Raw genomic sequence first — 22,155 nt, forward strand, 5'->3', positions numbered from 1 at the left:
AAAAAAATCCCTGTGGATAAAGCATCTAATGTTGACACAACGTTCAAAGAAAATCTAATTCCAGATTAAATTTGTGACCTATAAATAACATAAAAATTACTTTATCGTTGCTCCAATATTTCCATGAATTTGATTATGTAATGAAAAAATCAATTAGAGTACCAACATCGTGGCGTGGAAAGTTCATTTTTTGACATTTCTTAACCGTTCTGTATAGTGAAGTGCAAGTTTTCAAAGGGTGAACATTTTAATTTGCTGCAAAGACAATCTAAATATTAAACGACCACATACTCATTCTAGATTAACCCAGAGTTAGGTAGAATATATGTTTAGCGATCACATTTTCTTCTGATCTTTGCTAATTTTGCTCACATGAAGGGAACTAAGAATGTATAAATCGTGCCTTGCTTAATTTATTGGAAAGTAGTCTTAACGATATAACCTCACCAAAGTTTACAACTTATATATATGTTAATTTAGAGTTTGGTAGGAATATATGTTACATATCATACTCCGCCCCGACCAACGATAACATTGTATGCCTCGAGGTAAATGATCACATATATCCAAATCAAGAACGGTTTGATTTGTTGGAAGCTAGACTTTATAACTATACTTTCACAAAACCAATTGAAGAAATTCATCCTAACTTCTACTGTAAATCACATGCAAATGAGAGAAGAAGTTGATGGAGAGAAGAAGCTGAACGAGAGGAAGAAGAAGAAAAGAAAATGTTACTATTCTATTGATCTGTTACAGTAGGGGGTCGTTTATATTGTTGATTAGTGATTGACAGTTGTCCCACTAACCACTTAACCAACTCTCATTATACAATACACATATACACTTCTATATCTATATACAATTATGTATTCAATACTTCCCTCAAGCTGGAGGGTGAAAAGGATCAAACATTCCAAGCTTGGATAAAAGGAATTGGTATTGTGCAGAACCAAGGCCTTTTGTCATCAAATCAACTAGCTGTAAATTTGTAGGGATGTATAGAGGACCAATTAACCCTGCCTTGATCTTTTCACGAACAAAATGACAATCAATCTTGATGTGTTTGGTTCGCTCGTGGAATATTGGATTGACAGCTATTTGCAAAGCTGCCTTGCTATTACAATATAAGTTGACTGGAACATCTACATCAACTTGTAACTCCTTGAGTAATCCTAGAACCCAGGTGATTTCTGCAGCTGCTGCTGCAAGACTACGATATTCTGCCTCTGTTGAACTCCTGCTAACTGTAGGTTGTTTCTTTAACTTTCATGAGAGCAATGAATCCCCAAGTTTGACAATATAACTAGTTATTGATCTCCTGGTATTTGGACACCTTGCCCAGTCTGAGTCACAATATACGGAAAGATGTCTTATGGGAGAACTATGTAGAAGAATACCAAGCCAGGAGTACCTTTAACATATCTAACCACTCGCAGAGCTGCATCCCAATGGGACTGTTTGGGATGCTGCATGAATTGACTCAGTACTTGGACTGCAAAATACAAATCTGGCCTGGTAACTGTTAGGTAGAGAAGCTTTCTAATGAGTCTTTGGTAGCTACCTGCATCCTGCAACTCTGCATCACGAGTGTGTCCAACATGTGTGTCATAATCAATGGTTGTTAACTTTTGATCGAACTCAATAGGTGTGTTGATGGGTTTGGCAACTGCCAATCCAACATCTGATATTAACTGCAATGCATATTTCCTTTGAGTAAGAAGCACCCCTTTGTTAGATCTTAGGACTTCAATCCCAAGGAAATACCTAAGCTCTTCTAGATCTTTTACCTTGAATGAACTATGTAGTGTTTGTTTAGCTGCCTCTACAAGAACAGAATTGCTTCCAGTGATGAGTAAGTTATCTACATAGACTAGAATAATGACAATATCTGGACCTACTCTTTTGGTGAACAATGAATGATCATAGGGACTTTGTGTGTAATCACCTGCTAGAAGTGCCTCAGTCAGTTTAATATTCCACTGCCTCGATGCTTGCTTCAACCCATACAAAGATTTTAGCAGCATGCACACCTTATGCTCCCCCTGCTTGTGGAACCCTTGAGGCAAGCACATGTAGACCTCTTCATAAAGATCACCCTATAGAAAGGCATTATTAACATCCATTTGGAATAGGTTCCAACCCTTTGAAGCTGCCATACTAATGATGATCCTGACAGTGACCATTTTTGCAACAGGAGAAAAGGTCTCATGATAATCCAATCCTTCTTGTTGTGTGTATCCCTTTGCTACCAACCTTGCTTTGAACCTTTCCACCTCCCCATTTGCTTTATATTTTATTTTGAACACCCATTTTGAGCCTATAACTTTCTTCCATGGAGGAAGATCTACCACCTCCCAGGTTGCATTATCTTTAGGTGCTTTAATTTCTGCTTCCATTGCTTCCACCCAAGCCTTATCAAGACAAGCTTCCTTAAATGATCTAGGTTCAGTAGGTTCTGAGAAGGATCCTAGAAAGGATTTGTAATTCTCAGAAAGAAGATCATAGGTGATGAAATTTGATATAAGGTAAGGTGTATCTTTGGTTGATTTGACTGCAGTCACATAATCTTTAAGCCAAATAGAAGGTTTGGAAGGTCTACTAGACTTTTTAGTAGACACTGTAGGCAAAGGATGGTCTTGATGTATTGGCTCTTCAGCCAGTGTTTCTTCTGAGAAAACTGTTGATTCTGCTGGTAATGAAGAAGGTTCTACTGCATCTGGTGCCTGCAAGACTGGTGATGAAGAAGGTTCCACTGGTGAGGCTGGTGTAACTTGCTCAGGAGTTTCTGCAGGAGCATGAGCTTCTGTAGGGTTAGCAGTATCAGTATTGTTGCTATGGTCAACAGATGAAGTTGTCTCTTCAAAATTAGCACCCACTGGCTCACAAGGGAACAAGTCTTCATTTGCATCTGTGACTTCCTTAAAAGGAAAAGATGTTCTCTGAATGTGAAATCTCTACTCACTATCACTTTTCTGGAGTCAAGGTCATACAACCTGTACCCCTTTTGAGTCTTTGAGTATCCTACAAGAATACATTTCCTTGCCCTGGCTGTAAATTTATCCCCTACAGGTAGGTTGCTTGCAAAACATAAACAACCAAAAACTCTTAAGTGATCCAGCTTGGCAGGTTTGTTGTGCAACATCTCATAAGAACATTTCTTCTCTAAGACCTCAGTGGGAAACTTGTTAATCAAATACACGGCAGTTGTAATGCAGTCACCTCAGAATCTAATAGGTATTGCACTCTGAAACTTCAGGGCCCTTGCAACTTGCAGAATGTGTCTGTGTTTTCTTTCCACAGTTCTATTTTGCTGTGGAGTGTAAGGACAACTACTCTGGTTTATGATTCCAAGAGAAGCCAATAGTTCATCACATTGAGAGTTAAAAAATTCAGTACCATTGTCTATCCTGAGCACCTTGATTCCAATATCAAATTGATTTCTTATCATTGCAACAAAGTTTCTTATTACAAGAGCTACTTCACATTTGGACTGAATCAAGCATACCCAAGTGTACCTACTGTAGTCATCCATAATGGTGACAAAGTAATGCTTTACGTCATATGTAGTAACCTTGTGAGGCCCCCAAACATCTAGATGGATTAATTGGAAACAACTAGTAGATTTACTATTGCTAATAGGAAACTTCAACCTACATTGTTTAGCCAATGGACAAACTACACAATCTTGTTGAGTCTGAGAATCAACTTTATTCCTAAGAGCTAGTATGTTTTCCATTGTCTTTATTGAAGCATGCCCTAGTCTCAGGTGCCAAAGTTCACTGCTGACTCCTTGCTGCACAAAAAATCCTGCAGCTGCTAGTGTTATGTTCTCCTTTAGCAGATATAACCGATTGTGCTCTTTACCAATCCACATCACCCTGCCACTGTAAAGATCCTGAAATATACAAAAATCAGGGAAAAAATGACACAACACCACAATTCTTTGGTGAGCTTAGACACTGACAGCAGATTGAATTTGAAATCTAGCACATACAATACATTCTTCACTGTCTTATTTTCCAATATGGTCGTATTTCCTGTGTGAGTGATGTTAGATTTGTTTCCTGTAGGTACCTGTATTCCTTGTATTCCTTGGCTATCAGCATTTTTAATGTCCCTTAGAACATCCTTACAGTAAGTAACATGATGGGTTGCTCCTGAATCTATTACCCAATCACACTTATCTGCACTAGACAGTAGAGAAATTATACCTGTCATGTTTGCAGAACACTCCCCTGCATTAGATTTTGACAACAGATTTACCAACTGATTGTACTGCTCCTCTGTGAAAAATTGTCCTGGTGCTTGCATTTTTGGCAATGTTTTATCTTCCTTAACAGCAATTGCATTTGCACTTGCATTATTGGCATATGCTTTCCCTCTAGTTGCAGTTGTCTGATTCTTCCTTTTGCTTTTGAAATCAGGTCGATATCCAATTACCTTAAAACAATTCTCTTTTTGATGTCCTTTATATCCACAATAATCACATATTAAACCAGGCTTCCTAGGCCTAAAGTCTTGACCTTTCCCTGCTAGCATTGTGAGTGGATCTCTGTGGGTATCTGTGACACCTAAGGTTCTCTGACTCTCCTCTTGACTAACTATGGCGTAAGCCTCATTAACAGTCACAACTGGCCTTTTTGCCAACACATTACTGCGTATATTGCTATAACTTTCATTTAGTCCCATAAGAAATTGCAATAGCCTTATGTTTCTCAGATAATCAACAGAAGGTCTAGATTCCTCACAATCACAAGAAGAAATAGGAGCTAATACATTAAGTTCATCCCATAAATCTTTCATTTTCGTGTAATTACTAGTGACAGAATCCATACCTTGCCTAAGACTCGCAATTGCACTCCATAGGTGATAAATCCTGGTGAGATTAGATCTATCAAATCTCTCCTGGAAATCGCTCCAAACTTTCTTTGCATTTGATGCGTATACAATACTTGACATCAATTCACTCGACACAATGCTCCCAATCCATGACAATACAATAGCATTGCATTTTTCCCATTGCTCTGCTAATTCTCCTTTGTAACTGCGTTTCACACAAGTGTCGTCTACAAAACCAAGCTTGCTCTTTCCTCATAGTGCTAATTTCATCGCTCTACTCCAAAGGGCATAATCTTCTGGCCCTGTGAGCTTGAGCGGTATCAACACGAGTCCAGGAGCATCTCCAGCTTGTAAAAATAGCGGATGACTGTGGCCAAGCAAAGCAACATCGTTTCCGGCCATGGATGCTCAAATGAGCTTAGATCTGGACTGTTTTGTTACTGATTTCTGGTGGCGATTAGATCTGAGCTGTAGATCTTAAGATCGGAGCTCTGATACCATGAAGAAATTCATCCTAGCTTCTACTGTAAATCACATGCAAATGAGAGAAGAAGTTGATGGAGAGAAGAAGCTGAACGAGAGGAAGAAGAAAAGAAAATGTTACTATTCTATTGATCTGTTACAGTAGGGGGTCGTTTATATTGTTGGTTAGTGGTTGACAGCTGTCCCACTAACCACTTAACCAACTCTTATTATACAATACACATATACACTTTTATATCTATATACAGCTATGTATTCAATACCAATTGTTCAATCTCGAGTAAATTAATAATTTTATGGATATTAATAAGTTGAATCGAAAAGTTTCAGATAGATATAACTACTACTATGTGTTATGTATATGTTGATTCGAATTGTAATGTGTGATTTATTTTCCTTAAAGATTTCACTGATTATTGGATTGAGGAATTTATTGATCCTTGACTAATTAAGTATCCAAAACATAGACAATAACAACATCCAGTCATTTACAATATTTCAACCATTGCAATGCACATAACTAAGTATGTAGCACAACAGACGCATCCTATAGGCACATCCTATGATTAGGATAAGAAAATGTGCACTCAGGGTCCAGGATAGGGCCGCACGAGTGTGATGTAGACAATCTTCCACGGCTCGAACCCGTGACTTATAGGTCACAGGGAGACAACTTTACGTTGCTCCAAGACTCCCTTTCAATATATTCATTTATATCTTTAGTATATATATATATATATATATATATATATATATATTTCTCAAGCTCAATCTAGTACAGCTCTCCAGAAGTCGAACAACGACGAAGATTCATCATTAGCTGCAAGAGAGAAACTCATCAGTCAGTAAACAGCAAGTAATGGAAGATCCAAAAAATAGAAAAACCTATTATAGCATGAGGAGAGGGGCAAAATAGAAGATCCGAAGGTAGCAACAGCCTACTCAAGGATTAGGGGCATAATCTAATCATGATTAGTTTGTAGAATTTTGAGCATCTCAAGGAGTGATTTCATGAAATACTTCATATCAAGAGCAGTCAGAATTTGAAACTAATGCTTAATATTGAGCTGATATTTCTACAAACTTACCATAAGCACGAACATCAAGACAAGAATTTCCCATGCTCTCTTGTTCATCTTGAATTTCTGTTGCTGAATTCTGTGCAGAAGCGCTGCAGCAGATCAATTCAATTGCCTCCAATGTACATATCTCCCCAATATCAATCGGAATTTCCTCAAGACGGATGCATTTCCTCAAAACTAACTTTTGAAGAGTTGGAAAGTTAACACTACCAGCTTCCCACTTCACGAGACGTGGCTCAGCAAGTAGTAGGAACTTTAGCTGGTTGAACTCATCTTCATCACTTAGTCTCCATTCTTGACCTACAAACTCGTTATCTCTAAGTTTAAGCACTTCAAGATTGGGCAATGTAGCAAGATTTGCCATGTCTTCGGAAAGCAGAAGACAACCAGATAATATTAACCTCTTAACATATGTTAGGGAAGCACACCAGTTTGACAAGGAGAGCCGCTTTTGACCATAGCAGACGCACTTCAACGTTTCAAGTTTCCCCAAAAGGACCAGATTTTTTAAGTATTCAGATGCATCGTCTGAAGCAGCATCGAGAATACCCAATTTACGTATATTGGGAAGGCATGAGAAGACTTCCGCTGTACAAGCCCGCGGGGGCGCGTGGGGAGTTTTCTCCAATTAAAGGACAGTCGAAATGGGATTTATTTAATTATTTTCAGAGTCGCCACCTGGGAATTTTAAGGCGTCCCAAGTCACCAATTTCAATCCCTGAATCGAGGAGAATATGACTCTGTTTATTATTCTGCGAACCAGAAATCCTGAGTAAGGAATTCTGTTAATCCGGAAGAAGGTGTTAGGCATTTCCGAATTCCGTGGTTCTAGCACGGTCGCTTAACTGTTTTTATTATTGGCTTAATTATCTTGATTTTATTAAATATATATAGATGTTATCTGTTTTTACTACCGCTTATACTTATTGTGATTGAGAACCCTTCTTTAAATCGAATTACGCGTACGTATATTCGTGTTATAAATTAAAAATACGGAATTGTGTCACGCGTACGTGTACACAATAACTTTCGATAATATAATTACTGAGCAATCATTTTTCGAAGTTGTGTCGAATCAAGAATATTTGTTTTTCTGAATAGTGAACTGTACATCTCGGTTTTTTATGAAATTGATTTAACGCCTTTGGAAAAATCCTTTTTATTAAATATTCGTTCGAAATTGCGCGTACGCATAATTCGAATTTAGCTTTTAAAAATATAATCAGGGTACGCGAACGTATCCCTAATTGCGCGACATTTTTGTAATGATATTAGGGATTTTTCCATAAATTGTTTTATTACATTATGAGAAATCTTCATTTTTAGATATCCTTAATTCTTGAAAAAGAATTCACAATTTTTGAATGTTGCCCATTGATTATAATTTCCGCATATAACATGTTTATCCAAGACTATTCAAATTCAAAGAACAGAATAAAAATATGATTAATACTATTTTTAAACAAATATGACATATATATATACATGACACAAATATGACATATATATGTATGCCAAAGAATAAATTGCATATGAAACTGAAAATAAATGATTCATAAAGGAAGGAAATATTTTCCGAGAATTTTCATTATTTACTTAATGCAAATTCTACTTCTAATTATCATTGATATGAAGTGTGGCAATTTATGCTTATACATCTCTTTTCATTCTTATATGCTTGCTTTTAATCTAATAGGCCTAATTAACTTAATTAATTATGCCTATGATTGAGTTATATATATAATTCAAACCCATTTGATTCTAGATCTATATGAATTATTACAACCATTAACTTTTACATCGTATAAGTTCATAAACCCTTTTATTATTAAGAAAGAGAACAAGTCTAATTGACTAAATAAAAATGAATATTGCATACAATATTACTTACCATATTTGACATCATAAACATAATGGACTATACTAACTCGTCTTTCAACTGTGGATTATGAACACAACCAATGTTATGCCAAAAGATAGTTAATTGCAATCAATCATTATCTAGCTTTAAACAACAATTAATTATCTAACAAAATAAACTGATAGCATATTTTCCTTGATATTTCCATATTATGCTATACCTATCTAACAATACCGCAAAAAATGTAAATAAAGCCAACTTTCTGCAGGCTTCCTATTTACACAACTCATAGATAACTAAACTAATGAAATTTGACATGAATAACATTATTACAAAGTTTTATATGAATTTCAAAAATAAAACAGTTAACTTGTAGCCATCGAGTCGAACTCACTACTAGTTAACCAACATGAAACCAAAGCTGAAATTTTCAACTAAAGAACTCAAATGAGTAGAAGACAGTATTACAATTCAAACTCTATTTATTTGTCATGTTGAATCTCTTTCCAACATAAAATTTAAAAGACATGTACCTGAAAATGAAGGTAGGAGGAGTAAATTTCAGCAGTAGCAGCAATAACAAAATCAGTAGAATATACCAATAACACAACAAGCCTGAACAAGACCCGTTGACCCAGATGAACAGTGACAGAGACTTAAGGAAATTTCAGATTTTCTGAATAACATTCACAGGCAAACAACGGACAGATTCCAGAAAGAATGCATTTCAGATTTCAGTTTCTTTCTGTTGTGGATTCCTTATTTCTGATTTTTTCTGTTTCAGATTGTGTGTGTGTGTGCGAATGTTCTCTTTTCTATTTCTCTTTCTGTTTTCTTCCTCTCTTTCCTTTTTAAACAGAATCTGAGTTCTTTTTTTTTTATTTAGAATCTTAATCCTAAAAATCTCTTCCTTCTCCTTTTCTTTTTCTTTCTTAAAATCTTCTCTAACTCTCTTTCTCTGAAAAACTGCCTTTATTTTCTGAAAAGAAACTCTCCCCCTTAACTGTCTGTCCAGCTCCTGTATTTATACAGGGCTGGTCCTAAGCAATTAAGTGCTTCTTGGACCCCTTATATCTTTTAAAAACAGAAAAATTCTATTAAAATCTGCTTTTACTACTTTAAATCCCATTAAGTAAACTTTTCCTGATTTCCAGCATTCCATTATCCCTTGTTCCCCATTAGTATCATTAACTAATAGTCACTAACATTACATTATAATACACTAGCACTAACACCCTGTTTTTACTGTTTCATTCCTAGAAATGCCCCTGAAATCCTGATGTCATTACTGAAAAATCAGAACCTTCTGTAAAACAGATTCTAAAATCTGTATAAACTTAATTATCTTTCTGATTTACAGCTATAACCAATCCTATTAACCTCCTAACACAATTGTATTTGAACAACTTTTGTAAACTTGAATTCAAACTTGATATTACAGCAATATTATACTAAATTCAGAACTAACATCATAACAGTATATTTCTGAAATTATCATAACAATTCAGACTGGACTTAACATTAAACCAAGATCAAACACACACAGGATCATTGTCAATACTGACAATGCCCTGAAACTTTAATGTTCAGACAATAACATATACAACATACATTTGAATTCACTGATTCACAAACAATCATGATTTAATTGACGAGCATTAATCAATTGACTATTTACAACATTTGTCAATAATTAGTCTAAAACAATAGAAGCAGACTGTTTTAGTCAACATTTCCAGAAATGAAAAATTCGTAATATAACTAATCGACGAACCTAATCGAGTCGATTACACACATTGTAAACAATCACAACCAACAGAAACAATTCACATTCGGATTAAGTAGACAGAAATGACAGAATTGATCAAAACAAATATGAAAAATTAAAAAGCTATTGACACAGACTAGAACAAACACAAAAATACACGTATAATACAAAAAAATAAATAGAAAAATACCTTCGAATCTTCAATTTTATTCCGACTCGAACTCAACTTGGATTTGGACTTTTTGTTTGAAATCAAACAGACCTTAGTCGAAGTATTTTCCACTGAAAATACTTCGACTAAGGTCGATTAAACCTCAATCCTTTAATCAATTTGGATAAAAATCCAGAAGTTTGGTATTTCTAGGTTTCCTGAAGGTTCGATTTGGGACCTAATCATTTCTGGTTAGATTCGAAAGGAATCAAACATGATATAAGGGTGAGGGTAGCCTAGGGGTCATTTGGTGTTAGTTTGAAATGGATCTGAGTTCATCCTTGTTTGGTCCGAATCTTCAAAAGAAGATTCGAGAAGTTCAGAACTGATTCGATCCAAACAACCAACAGATCCATACTCAGGATGACTAGGGGAAGCTATGGTGTTAACTAGGTGTTGTTTGGTTTAGATCTGAACTTGGCTCGAATCTTCAAATAAAGATTCGAGAACCTTCAGGGAGATTCGAACCAAGCAGATAACATATTTGGATAGAGGAGGCTCAGGGGGTTCTGGGGTGTTACTTTGGTGACCGGCGGCGTTGATGCCGCCGGGTTTCAGGCGAAGGGGAATAGGGGCGGCTAGGGTTAGGGGTCTGTTTGAGAAGATGATGAACAGGAGAGGATGGGGGGGGGGTGTTTAGTTAGGGGCCGGGGTAAAGGTTTGGGATTTATATAGGGGTGGGGTGGACTGATGTTATCCGTCCGATCAAGTAAGATTAAGGGCCAGGATTAATCCACTAATCCGAACGACATCGTTTGGTCTAAGTTCAGGGTCGGCCTGTATTGGGTCAAAGGGTCGGGTTACGGGTTTCGGGTAAGGGTAGAAGATCTCGTCCGTTGATTGGATTTGATCAAACGGTCCATGCTGAGCCATGACTAAACGCTGTCGTATTGACTCTCTTCGGACTGGACCGGACCTGGGCTAAAAAGGGGGTAATTTGGTTTGGACTGTTGGGGTAATTAGTTCACTTGGGCCTGGATTTTAATCCAGGTCCAATATTCTTTCACAATTACATATATTTTCTAATAAAAAAAATCCTAATAAAAATTATAAAACAATTTTTTAACCTTACACAAAAATATTAATTACTTCATAACAATTATTTAACACATAGTCAAAACATCAATCACACAATGAAATATTAAAATTAGAACAAACGCATATTTTTGTGATTTTAATTAAATTATCTCTTAAATGCATAATTAAATCCTATATGCATGCAATATGTATTTTATTTTATTTTTGTTTAATTATGACAAAGCAAACATTTTACGGACATAAACAAATTTTTAACATCACGCAAATTCAGAAATTACACAGTAAAAGAAATTTATTTTGATTTATTTTGGAGTAGTTTTTCGTAAGGCAAAAATCACGTGCTCACAGCTGCCCCTCTTTGTGCGGAAACTCGAAGAGTTTTCGTACAAAGATAAAGTGAGCGGACACGAGCGATTTCTGCCCGTTCGAATACTCCGTGGGAAGCATTTTTTGGAAATATTTGACCGAACCTCTGCTTCAAAGGTTTCCTACATATCCTTGGCTATAAAGGAATCAGGTCAATGTAGTTCGGGAATTTTGGGTAGCTGGGACTACCACGGGACTGTGATGTTACTGCTGCTTCGTGCTGTTTTTACTGCTCGCTGACCTCCTTATTACACCTTACTTTAAAGGAAATACAAAATTAAACTAGACTATGGTACATGAATTATAAAATCTTATCTAGATCATGCCCTTGCGTTTCTTGTTGTTTTGATATCTTGGTGAATCTTGGGCATTTGGCTTATTTCGTATTTTTCTTGAAGCTCTTGTTGTTTCTTGCTGGGGATTCTATTGGACTCCTCTGCTTTATTGATTTTAAGTGTGCTCCTTTCTCATATGAGCGGGCTTTTTGATTTCAACACTTCAATTTCATTCCCTCGTTCTTCAGGTGGGTGCCTTGACTGCTTCTTTTCTTTTGTCATCCTCATTCTCCAGGTGGACGCCTGACTTCTTCTCTTCTTTGTCCTCATTCTCCAGGTGGACGCCTGACTTCTTTAATTCTCATCCTCATTCTCCAGGTGGACGCCTGACTTCTTTTTTCTCATCCTCATTCTCCAGGTGGGTGCCTGACTTCTTTTCTCATCCTCATTCTCCAGGTGGACGCCTTACTTCTTTAATTCTCATCCTCATTCTCCAGGTGGACGCCTGACTTCTCATCCTCATTCTCCAGGTGGACGCCTGATTTCTTTAATTCTCATCCTCATTCTCCAGGTGGACGCCTGAATTCTTTAATTCTCATCCTCATTCTCCAGGTGGACGCCTGATTTCTTTAATTTTCATCCTCATTCTCCAGGTGGACGCCTGATTTCTTCTTTTCTCATCCTCATTCTCCAGGTGGACGCCTGATTTCTTTAATTCTCATCCTCATTCTCCAAGTGGACGCCTGACTTCTTTAATTTTCATCCTCAGGTGGACGCCTGATTTCTTTCATCCTCATTCTCCAGGTGGACGCCTGACTTCTTTAATTTTTATCCTCATTCTTCAGGTGGACGCCTGATTTCTTCTTTTCTCATCCTCATTCTCCAGGTGGATGCCTGATTTCTTTAATTTTCATCCTCATTCTCCAGGTGGACGCCTGACTTCTTTAATTCTTTTGCCAGGTATTTCCTAACACAAATATTGTTTTTGCCCCTGTTTTAAATCAAAGAAAACTTCGTTAGTTTAAAGCAGGGTGGTTGGCTGTGGTATTCTTGCAGATGGTGATGTTTCTCTTCGTCTCTCTTTATTGCCTTGGAATGATTGAAAAGACTATTTTGTCTTTGTAATTGATCCTTGACTATAGAATTCTCTTCTGTGTGTTTTCCTTCAAAACCTTTCAACTGTAATCATGTGCCTCTTTTGACTTTGCTGATCCACTTTTGATTTCATTTTTCTTACACCCGTATTTTATCTCCCACCTTTCGTGGCTGTATTTTGTAACCTTGAATCTTGGTAGTATACCTTGACATTCCTTCTTATTTGTTTGGAATAAAACTTATCTCAAAGCTTGGAGAAAGTAAGATTATTAGTAACGAAATACGCTGATTCCGACAATTATAGAATAAAAAGAAAAATCCAATTTTTGGATGACTGTTGGAAAAGGAATAAAGGACTTATCTGATTGGAATTACTGGCACCAATGATCAGGGTATGCATTTCGGATTAATCAACCCAGTCTTTTAATCAATCTCCTCTCAATTATCTCAAGGAGTTTTCATCGATAAATTTTCTCGTTTTTCACTTCTTCACTTCCTTTTCGCCTTATGGTGCCTGTGTGGGTTTTTACCTATAAGACTCTCTCATTTTTACTTTTCTCTCAACTTTCGTCGCCTTATGGTGCCCGTTTGGGTTTTCACCTATAAGACTCTCTCGTTTTTACTTTCTTTTCTTGTTTGTACCAGAATGTTATGAACCATCTTCTTTTGCTTGACTTAGCATTTTTCTAAGATTGGTCGAAAGGTCTTTCTGGTATGGGGTTAGAAATGGAAAAGCTAAATAATTTTGGTATGTGTTTAAAATTACAACTCTTGGAATCTTTTCTTATTTCCAATACAATTCTTGCCCCAGTTCCTTGATTGGGGTCGCTCGATGTTTCTTTTTGTGCACATTTTACGTATATTGTGCACCCTATGACCGATCCGTGAAGCGCCTACGTATCCTTCTTTGAGGAATCAGGTCAAACGTAGTTCACCATATAATAGTGAAGATTTTGATTTTTTTTTCTTATTGATTCCAAGAGAGGGTAGGAAATAAACAAGTATGGCTCAAAGGGGAAGCAAATGTTATAGTGTTTGGATAGCAGAATAAATTGCCTTTGTCATTTCAATCTTCGAAATAGTGCTAAATACAAACATTCAAAAAGTTATGCATAATATCTCTTTATCGCGTCAGAATTGATCGCCATATCTATGCATTTGCCTTCAATATCTGTTAAACATAGTGCACCATTCGATAATACTCTGGTCACAATGAATGGCCCTTGCCAATTCGGAGCAAATTTGCCTTTTGCTTCGACCTGATGTGGAAGAATGCGTTTCAGCACATGCTGACCTACTTCAAACTTCCGGGGACGCACCTTTTTGTTGTATGCTCTTTCTATTCTTCTTTGATATAATTGACCATGACATACTGCGGTCAATCGTTTTTCGTCAATCAAGTTCAACTGTTCCAGACGGGTTTTGACCCATTCATCATCATCAATCTTTGCTTCGGCGATGATCCGAAGGGAAGGAATCTCAATTTCTGCAAGGGATTACTGCTTCGGTGCCATATACCAACAAATAAGGAGTTGCTCCTACTGAAGTGCGAACAGTAGTGCGGTATCCCAATAATGCAAATGGTAATTTTTCATGCCATTGTTTTGAACCTTCTACCATCTTCCGAAGTATCTTCTTTATGTTTTTGTTGGCTGCTTCTACTGCTCCATTCGCCTTGGGCCGATATGGGGTAGAGTTACGATGTGTAATCTTAAACTGTTGACATACTTCTTTCATTAAGTTGTTGTTAAGATTAGCACCGTTATCTGTGATGATCACCTTCGGGATTCCGAATCGACATATGATATTTGAGTGGACAAAATCGACCACAGCTTTCTTGGTCACTGATTTGAATGTCTTGGCCTCAACCCATTTGGTAAAATAATCAATAGCTACCAGAATGAATCTGTGTCCATTGGATGCTGCCGGTTCAATTGGCCCAATCACATCCATGCCCCAGGCGACGAAAGGCCATGGTGCCGACATTGTGTGCAATTCGGATGGTGGAGAATGAATCAAATCTCCGTGTATTTGGCATTGATGGCACTTGCGCACAAAACTGATACAATCTCGCTCCATGGTAAGCCAATAGTAACCAGCTCGGAGGATTTTCTTTGCCAACACATATCCACTCATGTGGGGTCCGCAAACTCCTGAATGTACTTCAGACATGACAGCTGTAGCTTGTCTGGCATCTATGCATCTTAATAATCCAAGATCTGGTGTTCTTTTATACAAAATTCCTCCGCTTAAGAAGAATCCATTTGCCAATCGCCTAATGGTCCTCTTTTGGTCTCCTGTGGCTTGTGCGGGATATATCCCCATTCTGATATACTCCTTGATGTCGTGGAACCATGGTTCGCCATCAAATTCTTCTTCAACCATATTGCAATAAGCGTGCTGATCATGGACTTGAATATGTATTGGATCTACATAAGCTTTATCCGGATGGTGCAACATTGATGCCAAAGTAGCCAATGCATCGGCTACCTCATTATGGATTCTTGGAATATGTTGGAATTCTACTGATTGAAACCGCTGACAAAGATCATGTAGACATTGCCGGTACGGGATGAGCTTTAAGTCTCGGGTCTCCCATTCTCCTTGAATTTGATGTACCAAAAGATCCGAATCTCCCATGACTAAGATTTCTCGGATACCCATGTCTGCAGCTAGCCTTAACCCCAAAATGCAAGCTTCGTATTCAGCCATATTATTGGTGCAATAAAATCGTAATTGAGCCGTAACAGGATAGTGATGCCCTGTTTCAGAAATGATTACAGCTCCTATTCCGACTCTTTTCATGTTGGCGGCCCCATCAAAGAAAAGTTTCCAGCCAGGTTTTTCAATTTGTTCCACCTTGTCGATATGCATTGTTTCTTCATCGGGAAAATAAGTTTTCAACGGCTCATATTCCTCGTCGACCGGGTTTTCGACTAAATGATCGGCCAGTGCTTGAGCCTTCATTGCAGTTCGAGTCACATAGATGATGTCGAATTCCGTGAGCAATATCTGCCACTTTGCAAGTCTTCCCGTTGGCATAGGCTTTTGAAAAATGTATTTCAATGGATCCAACCGAGAAATGAGGTAAGTAGTGTAGGATGATAAGCAGAGTCGCCAGAGCTATCACACCTCCTTTTTCCGCGCCCGGGGGGCGCAGAGGGAGTTTTTTCCAATTAAAGGACAATCGAAACGGGATTCGTTTAATTATTTCAGAGTCGCCACTTGGGAGATTTAGGGTGTCCCAAGTCACCAATTTTAATCCCGCATCGAGGAAAAGAATGACTCTATATTACAGTCTGCGTACCAGAAATCCGGATAAGGAATTCTGTTAACCCAGGAGAAGGTGTTAGGCGTTCCCGAGTTCCGTGGTTCTAGCACGGTCGCTCAACTGTTATATTTGGCTTGATTATCTGATTTTATATAAATGTGAACTTACGTGCAAAATTTAACTTTTTACCGCTTTTATCATTCACTGTTATTTTATAGGACTTGCAACGTCGTGAAAACATGTCTCGAACCCCGTTACATCAATGTACCCGTGGTTATTGACATATCTCGACTCGGTTGAGATTTGGATTTGGGTTACATAAATGTGCACCCGAATTAAGAAAAAAAATAAATTATTAAGACGCACCTAAAGAGACTATCGTGTTATTATTTTGGGAAGGCCGCGAAATTCGCTAAACGGCCCTCCTGAAGTCTAAGTAATTTTAAACAAATATTTACTGAGGGCCCCGCAATTTGTATTTTTATTCGGCGAGGCTCATCTCATCCTTATTTTAAAATGAATTTGCAACGTCATGGACACGCATCTCGAACCACGTCACAGTCAATGTACCCGTGATTAGAAACGCATTTTCGATTCCGTTGAGATTTGGATTTGGGTCACATCAATGTGCACCCGAGTTTACGAAGGTAAGATTTATTAAGGCGCGTCCTAAGAGTCTAACGTATTGTTATTTTTAGGGAGGTTGTGAGATTGGCTAAACAACCCGTCCTGGAAACTAAATGCTTCACTAATATGCATTTAACAAGGGCCCCGTATCTGCGTTTTGTTTATTTTTATCGAGGCTCATCTCGTTGTTATTTTTAAGGGATATCCTATAGCAACTATGTTTCTCGTCGTGTTTGTCTCTATCAATTGAAAGCAGTAAATAGCCTTAGTTGATTATAAAACCGTATTTAAAGTGCTACTACAGAATAATAAAATGTGACTGCATTTATGGCCAACTAGTCGCAAATTATGGGCCCAAATCCAGCTCATGCGAGATGGCCCGACTTGGGCCCTGTTTTTCCGATACAGGCCTAGCTGACTTTCGATTTGGGCTCGGCCTTCCTGGGGTGGAGGCCTAGAACCGATTCTTTGTTCTTTATCAATTTATATGTGACAAACTAACAAAAGGGGAAAGAACTATACTAGCAGTGGATAGTTTACATGCCTGGCCTACATTAAAGAGTATGTTACACAATTTAAACCTAAGTCTGGGATACAACCTACTGCATTAGGAATATTCATCTAACAGCCTACATATACAACTAACATTCAATCCCCATACATTGATATTTACTATGCGTGCAAGTTGCCTTCAGTATCCAAACAAATGTAAACTATCATGCATTACATGATATTCAATACAACAGCCTATGCTTAAAGTAAACAATCTTCAATTCTTCTCTTTTGCATTCATACTCAACTTCAAGTTACATTGACAGTATTAGTCGTGTACCTGGATATTTGCACAATAAGAAGAGGAAGAGAGAGAGTATCAGCAGCAAGTAATCAACAGCAACAACAGATAGCAACAACGCAGCAACACAACCAACAGCAACTATGTAGCCCACAGGTGCTTGAGCATCAGACAGACAAATCCCAGAAAAAGAACAATGAACCAACCGAAAACCCAAGATACCAAATGTAACAGCAACAGAAGATCCAATAATCACAAAACTCAGCAAGTACTCAGTACAGTTCCAACAATCAAGAAGGCTAAAACTCAATCCACAGCTCACAGAAAACTCAGTATAGTAACAATCACAGCAGAAAACACACAGCCTTCTCTTAACGGAACAGTGATGACCCTAGTTAGAATAACTGCCTTGGCCAGAACAGCTCAACCAACTTAGTTCCTTGTGCAGTTTTGGGCAATGTTTTAGTCAAAGTATTCTGAAAATTTTCACTTTGTTTTTCTCTTTTCTCCAGACTAAAATCTCTACCCCTGTTTAAGTTATCAAATGGCCTATTTATAGGCCAAATGAACCAGTACAGCTGAGCTGCCTGCCCTGCCAATTGGCAGAATGCCCATACCCTATAAGCCCATGCCTAAGCATCTTTGGTACCAGCCCCTTTGTTCCCCACGCCTGGTCTTTGTTTAATCAAGAGTTATGGGCTCGTTTTATTTATTCATTTTAAGCCCCATACTCTTATGTCTTGCTCCACATGGGTATTAGTTTAATCCTAAATTAGTACCCTACTTGTCAGCTCATTTAAACTAATCATTTTTGTCCTTTTCAAACCCCAGACTACCCCTGTTAACCCTGGTTATCACTGTCTTGACCCTTTGCGGCATCAGGGCATTTTTGAACTGATGAAAGTTCAAATTCAGGACTGCCTAGACTGAACCTTTCAGTCATTTTTCAATGCAAACAAACTATTTCAAACAATGCTGGGGCCTTCAATCAGTGGAAAAGTATCAATTAGTCATGCGACATTATTAGCTCGTTTGATTCATTAGTTATAGAAACTAATCAACGACATTTATCGAGTCGACTATACTAATTATAGCAGGTAATAATCAGTCGCTCACATAAACAATATGTTCAGGGACCTAAAGGGCATCAGACAATTTTGTGTTCAATTACTGGGAACCTATATAAGTTTATTCATTTGACGACTAATCTAATCGAACATGTTCATCACAGAATACATTCAAATCATACACAGAAAACAATTGACCAAATAAAAGGTCTTTACAGAGATGAAAGAAATCCAAAAAAATAACAAAATAACAACCAAACACAAAGAGATATGCTGACAGCTTATTTAGAAATAAAACAAAAGAAAGGAAAACTTACCAAAATGTTTAAATCAAACAGACCCAAATCTGATTCAACTTCGACCTTCTGAGGCCGAACAAACTTTAATCAGGGTGTTCTCACATGAGAACACCTTGATTAAGGTCTATTAGACCTCAAACCCATGTCAAAACTGGCCGGGTTCCCCAGGTGCATGTGTTTCAAGTTCTGGATTTCCAGATCTGGATTTTTAGGAGTTGTGGGTAGATTCGGACCAAACCAAGCTTGGTTTGGTCACGAGGAAGGTCAGGGGAATGTCTGGTATGAAGATGGGGTGGTTTGGCATAGGTCCGGGTTCGACTCAAATCTTCAAACGAAGATTCGAGACGAGGGAAGGTGATTCGAGGCAAGAGGGTAACAGATCCCTGTTCAGGAGAGTGAGAGGGTCTTAGGGTGTTCAGGAGGTGGTCACCGGCGTTCGTGCCGCCGGCTTTAATGGTGAGGGAGACGAGGGCGGCTAGGGTTTCTAATGGGAGGTCCGGGTTCGACTTGGGGACGAAGGGGTGGGGTGTTGGTATAGGGGGCGTGGGTATAAGGGAAGGTTTATATATGGTCTATGGGATTGGATTTGAGCCGTTAGATCAGATGATCTCAACGGCTTGGATCTGATGCTGAGAAATGAGACAGGGTCGTTTGGCAGTTAAACGGGGTCGTTTGGTTTAAGTGAGGGATTGGGTCAGGCTGGTTATTTGGGTCGGGTTTGCACGTGGGTCGCTGAAAGAAGTCCTGAATCGTTAGAACGGCTGGGACGGACGGCTCAGATTGATTTGCCTGAAACGACGTCGTTTCAGGAGGTGCCTGGGCAGGCCTGGTTTGGACCGGGTCAGATCGTTGGTTTGGGCCTATTTTTGGTTTATTTCCTTGGCCCAAACCGCTTCCTTCATTCTTTTCTCCCTTTCTTTTTTCCTTTTTCCTTTCTTTTTTTTTTCTAATCTTAAAACTAAAAAATAAAAATGAAATTCAAACAAACATAATTATCAAAATATTTAAATAGGTTAAATCGCACCCTAGAATATTTTTGTGAATTTTCTTTTACTGAATGAATTATGGTCTAATTACCAGGACATACACATTTTGTATTTTGTTTAATAATGTAAAAATGGACAAAATGGACAGAACCACACATGACTAACAGCACATGTTACGGAAACTTGAAAATTGTACAGCGAGGTCCTTTGTTACTATTTCTTTTGGAGTGACTGTCCGTGAAGCAAAAATCACGTGCTTACAGCTGCCCCTCTTTGCACGAAGACACGAAGGGTTTTCGCGCAAAGATAAAGCGAGCGATTTTTGCCCGTCCGAATACTCCGTGTGAAGCATTTTTTGAAAGAGATTTGACCGAACCTTTGCTTCAGAGGTTTCCTACATATCCTGGGCTGAACAGGAATCAGGTCAATGTAGTTCGGGAAATTTTGGTAGCTGGGACTACCGTGTGACTGTATTGCTTGCTGTTGTTGTGCGCTGTTGTATGCTGCTGTAGGATGCTACTGCTCAACCGATCTCCCTGTTACATTGCTCTAAAAGGAAAACAAGAAGCTAAGCTAAACTGAGGATCCTGAAATCTCATCCATCTTCGACTTGTTCTTGTTGCCTTGCTTTCTTGTCGGCTATCGCTTTCCTCCGATGCCTCTATTTTGTGAACTTGGAGATGATGCTGGTCCTTCACCTTTTCTGAATGTCAGTTCTCATCACTTTTGCTTGATTTGCTGGGGACACGGCTTTCTTCTTTAAATCTTCCAATGGTTTCTTCAGTGGTATGGCTTTCCATCAGAATTGTTATACTGGGCATGCGACAACGTTCCCAAACTACTTCTTTTGAGACGCGTTCATTTTTCCTTTTGAATTGCGCGCTTGCCTCTGCAGTTGCCTGCTTCTTGGTGCTGGGGATTTTATTGTTTTTCCTGCTTGGGGCTCTCTGTTGTAACCTTCCGTCTTCAGGTGGGGCAACTGATTCCAAACTCTAGAGCTAAAAGTATTCCCGCATTGTACTGGTGGGCGACCTAGAACTTAAATGTATTCCCGCATTATACTGGTGGGCGACCTAGAACTTAAAATGTATTCCCGCATTATACTGGTGGGCGACCTAGAACTTAAATGTATTCCCGCATTATACTGGTGGGCGACCTAGAACTTAAAATGTATTCCCGCATTATACTGGTGGGCGACCTAGAACTTAAACGTATTCCCGCATTATACTGGTGGGCGACCTAGAACTTAAATGTATTCCCGCATTATACTGGTGGGCGACCTAGAACTTAAAATGTATTCCCGCATTATACTGGTGGGCGACCTAGAACTTAAATGTATTCCCGCATTATACTGGTGGGCGACCTAGAACTTAAAAATGTATTCCCGCATTATACTGGTGGGCGACCTAGAACTTAAAATGTATTCCCGCATTATACTGGTGGGCGACCTAGAACTTAAAATGTATTCCCGCATTATACTGGTGGGCGACCTAGAACTTAAAATGTATTCCCGCATTATACTGGTGGGCGACCTAGAACTTAAAAGTATTCCCGCATTATACTGGTGGGCGACCTAGAACTTAAAATGTATTCCCGCATTATACTGGTGGGCGACCTAGAACTTAAATGTATTCCCGCATTATACTGGTGGGCGACCTAGAACTTAAAATGTATTCCCGCATTATACTGGTGGGCGACCTAGAACTTAAACGTATTCCCGCATTATACTGGTGGGCGACCTAGAACTTAAATGTATTCCCGCATTATACTGGTGGGCGACCTAGAACTTAAAAATGTATTCCCGCATTATACTGGTGGGCGACCTAGAACTTAAAATGTATTCCCGCATTATACTGGTGGGCGACCTAGGACTTAAAATGTATTCCCGCATTATACTGGTGGGCGACCTAGAACTTAAAATGTATTCCCGCATTATACTGGTGGGCGACCTAGAACTTAAAATGTATTCCCGCATTATACTGGTGGGCGACCTAGGACTTAAAATGTATTCCCGCATTATACTGGTGGGCGACCTAGAACTTAAAAGTATTCCCGCATTATACTGGTGGGCGACCTAGAACTTAAATGTAT

This window comes from Nicotiana tabacum, chromosome 22 (assembly GCF_000715075.1).
Source record: "Nicotiana tabacum cultivar K326 chromosome 22, ASM71507v2, whole genome shotgun sequence".
Taxonomy (NCBI): Eukaryota; Viridiplantae; Streptophyta; class Magnoliopsida; order Solanales; family Solanaceae; genus Nicotiana; species Nicotiana tabacum.